A 4,600-nucleotide genomic window follows, 5' to 3' on the forward strand; every position below is an offset into this window, starting at 1 on the left:
TAATAGACGAGTTTAGTCTTTAAGACGTACCAATTATCATCAACATTATCGTCAACAGTATTGACGCAATCATTTTTAAATGTTGACGCGAAATCGTACGAAGATTTTTCCATTCCTATTTTCTTTTTCCTATTTTCCTCTTTTTCTTTTGTGATTCTCCCAACAAATGGAAATACATCGATAAGCGAATACGTGTGTCTCATGTTAGTTTGTATATGTGTAATCCACAATTGTATATATGTATGTATCAATGTATACGCTAGTATAGAAAGACGTTTTCTAGCAGCTAGAAAAATCCTATGTATTCCCTTTTCTCTATCCCGCCCTTAACCTACTCCTTTCTCCCCTCTCCCTATATCTACCCACCCACCCACCCATTCTACTTTCATCCGTTTGGTCCATCCATCTATCCGTTGTCGTCTTCATCCTTACCAAGATCGGTGTGCTCTTTCGGTCTAGCCGGCTTGCGAAATCGTTCGTGCGAATAGAATCGAATGGACGTTTTCCGTTCTGTTACCCAGTTGGTAAATGTTTATTTTTTGGAGAATGGGAGAGGTGGGTGAGGATGGAATGAAGGACATAGAGCAGAGATTAAGAAAGAGGTGATAGTTGTAATTAAATTTCTTTTTGTTAATAAATCACGCGCAAACAGTATTGATTTTCTTAAAATGAGAATTGTTGTATACATTAACACAGGTTAAGATTTAAAATGATATATATATATATATATGTTGTTTTCGTAATATTTAAATTATTGGTATATTAAAACGTTATTAATAACAATTGATATCTACGATAATTTAATAGATGGTTAACATAAAAGATGATTTTTATTATTTATATTAACTATATATTGTGTGTATATGTATATGTATATAAATTAATTATATATAAATTATATATAAATTAATTAATTATATATATAATAATTAATTATTTATTTATATATATATAAATTAATAAATATTTTGTTTACTCGAAAAAAATTATATGAGGGAGAGAGAGGGAGAGAGAAAGAGAGAGAGAGAATTATTATTAATGATAGACGTCCTTCTATGTTTATCAACTTTAATATAGAAATATTTTATCTTTGAAATATATACATATATATACATATATATATATATCTTACATATAAATATATATATATATATATATGTATATATCTTACATATATGTAAGATTACTATCGTACACGTGCGATAATAATATTTTCATGATAGTATATCAAGATATCTTACGAAACAATTTAATAACACTTATAAATCCTTTTTCCTTTATCTATCGCTCTTCATATTCTAAATACTTTCGAACAAGACTGCTTCCTTTTTATACGGGAACCTCATTTCGCTTTTCCGTCTCTTTGTGGGTTATCTCTTCCTTTTTTTTCCTTCTTTTTTTTTTCTTCCTTTCCCCCCCCCCCTCTCCACTCTCTCTCTTTTCTTTTCTTTTTTTATCCGGATATGGGTAATCTAGGAAATATGAAATCGCTTGAAAATTGTCAGATCGTATGCAATAACGCGGCATTAGTGACAGACACCCGTAACATGGTCAATACTTTTTCCATTTGGTTGCACATAAAAGATCAGAAATATACTTGGGTAGGTGATACATAATGGATAAAGTTTTGTCCAAGTGGTAGGGCAAATATTGCGACAGCAGGAATCGACAGTCGGCTGTTTATTTTGGCTTGTTACTCTTACTTCTCGTCCCCCTTTCTCCTTCTCATCCTCCTCCTCCACCTTCTTCGGCACCTTCCCTTCTTCCTCCTCCTTCCACCTTTCTCTCTCTCTCTCTCTCTCTCTCTTCTCTCTCTTTCTTTCTCTATATCTCTCCCTCTTGCATTCCTTATGCCCTACCTTCGGCACGTACCCTTTGCCCGTCGATAGTGGAAAACGCGGATGAGTCTCGGCTGCCTTTAACGTTAAAAAGTAGAGGAAACTGGGGATATAAGGATGCTGTTGCAGGATGCTTTTCCTTTTACTTCAAAGAAAGTGACACAGAGAAAGCGAGAGAGAGAGAGAGAGAGAGAGAACGAGCGAGCACTTTTCTCTTCGTATCTTCCAGAAACAAACAGGACATCCTTTCGTTGTCTTTCGAACGGACTGCAACATTTCTACTGTCACTGTCAGAATGACGGCGACCTTTTCTTCGAAAGGAAAGTACGCCATTAACTCGGAAAATTCCAACTGAATGTTTCACGCCATCTTTCTCTCTCTCTATCTATCTATCTATCTCTATCTCTATCTCTCTTTATCTATCTCTTTCGCTTGATTTCACTCGTTTTCGTTCGCTTTCGTCGATCCGACATTTTTACGATGGACGATAAATATGTTTGGATGTGTGTGTGTGTGTGTGTGTGTGTGTGTGTGCGTGTGTATATGTATTTACATATAGTTTATATCGTAAAAGTTAATATTTGAAAAGTATATTTTATACTTAAAAAATAAAGTATAATTATATTTAATATAAGTAACTATCATTTTTATATTATATAACTTTCTTTTATAAACAAAAACATGTTACATATATATTATTTGTTATTTAGTTATACATTTATTGTACATTTATTATTATTTTTATCATTATACATGTTATTCCTATCATCTAGATTTTATTATATATCCTTTAATCATTTTAACCTTAACAATATTATTCATATAAACTTTTTCTATTTATCGTTTTAACCTTTCATCGTATTTCATATTAATAATGTTTCTATAATTTATTCAATTTTCTTTCGTTTATTCTTATTCGATTATATTTATTATCTTCACCTGATTCATCTTTTGTTTGGTATTAATTTGATTTTGTATTAATTAATAATGTTATCATATTTTTTGTTTTTCATGTTTTCAAGATATATGTATATATATATATATATTTTTTTTTTTATTGTTGTTGTTTGTTTTTTTTTTTTAATTGTTATTCTATACATTACGGACAAATTGTAGAGACAAATTCAACGCGTCCTACACTCTCGGGAGTTGAAGTAATCAGATTAACCGAGTAAGCTGCCGAGATGTTCGACTGTCAGGTTAATATCTGAGAATTACTCGGCATTTCAACCTTATCCTACTCTTGCTCATTCGCATTCTGTTATGGTCCGTGCACGATCGATCGAGCGAGCTTATATTCCTGTATAGTACTACAGTGCTCTTGCTTTGCCGAGAAATATTACATGCAATTTATTATCATTCGATTTTTTATCCGTTGATACGAATCTTGATTATCATCGTTATTATTATTATTATTATTATTATTATTATTATTATTATTATTATTATTATTATTATTATTATTATTATTATTATTATTATTATTATTGTTGTTGTTGTTGTTGTTGTTGTTGTTGTTGTTGTTGTTGTTGTTGTTGTTGTTGTTGTTGTTGTTGTTATTCTAGTTATTAAATGTTTCTCCGATGAATTCATGAAATGAAATTTATTCTGAAATTCATAATATTTAACAATCATCTTTCGAATAATCAATAAAAATATTGAATTATTATTATTATTATTATTATTATTATTATTATTATTATTATTATTATTATTATTATTATTTCATATTATTATTCCAAGTTTTAATAATGTTGAATAATGATAGATAATCAATTGAAATCGTCAAATTTACATGAAACTTTAAGACGTTAATGTTTCTTTTTCTTCTATTATTAAATTATACTTTTTAAAATATCAATATCAATATCGTTAAAATTGATTCAAAATTTTCAGACGTTGATTATTCCTTTCTTTTTTTTTTTTTCTAATGATCCTTATAAGTCATCTTTAACACTAACAATGTGTAAGCAATACTGAAGTAACGAAGTAAACGTTGATTAAGGCACAATTTTATTCCTTTTTAGATTAGTTTAGTTTAGTTCAACCTACGCAGTACTATAGTTTGCTCCATTAACTTGGAAAATATGGGCGAGACCGAATCGTAAATCGATAGGTCGATGTTCGTAAATGATCTATCTATATCTCTCTCTCTCTCTCTCTCTCTCTCTCTCTCTCTCTCTCTTTTCTCTTTCGAAGTTTGTAATCTGACACACCTTTATTTTCGACATTTAGATAAAAATCATACGTAATTTCGAAAAATACCATTTTAATCGTGATGATATATCGATCGTTGCACAATTCTTTATTTCGAATCAGAAATCATTCGATAAAAAAAAATGAAAAAAACTGAAATATGATCGATCGAAGAGTAGAGAGAGAGAGAGAGAGAGAGAGAGAGAGAGAGAGAGAGAGAGAGAGAGAGAGAAAGAAAAGAAGAAAAAATTAAAAAAAGATTAATAGAATAATTAAAAGAAGAACGAATTAAAATTTCCAATGATCTAACTGAAAATACAAATAAAATTTATTTCACCGTTACAATGATAATAATGATAATAATAATAAATCATTATAGCTACACATTTATATTACGATAATGCCGTTTTCATTCGTAAAAATAAAAAATATATTCTATTATCGCTATTTCACTGAAGATTATAATAAGAGATACAAATTTTGGATAGAGAAGACTCGAGGAGAAACAAAAAAAAAGAAAAAAAAAAAGAAACAAAAAATCAAGAAAAAAGAAACTAACGAAAATA

The sequence above is a fragment of the Vespa mandarinia genome, chromosome 13 (assembly GCF_050613455.1).
Source record: "Vespa mandarinia isolate Hongniang chromosome 13, ASM5061345v1, whole genome shotgun sequence".
NCBI classification, from domain to species: domain Eukaryota; kingdom Metazoa; phylum Arthropoda; class Insecta; order Hymenoptera; family Vespidae; genus Vespa; species Vespa mandarinia.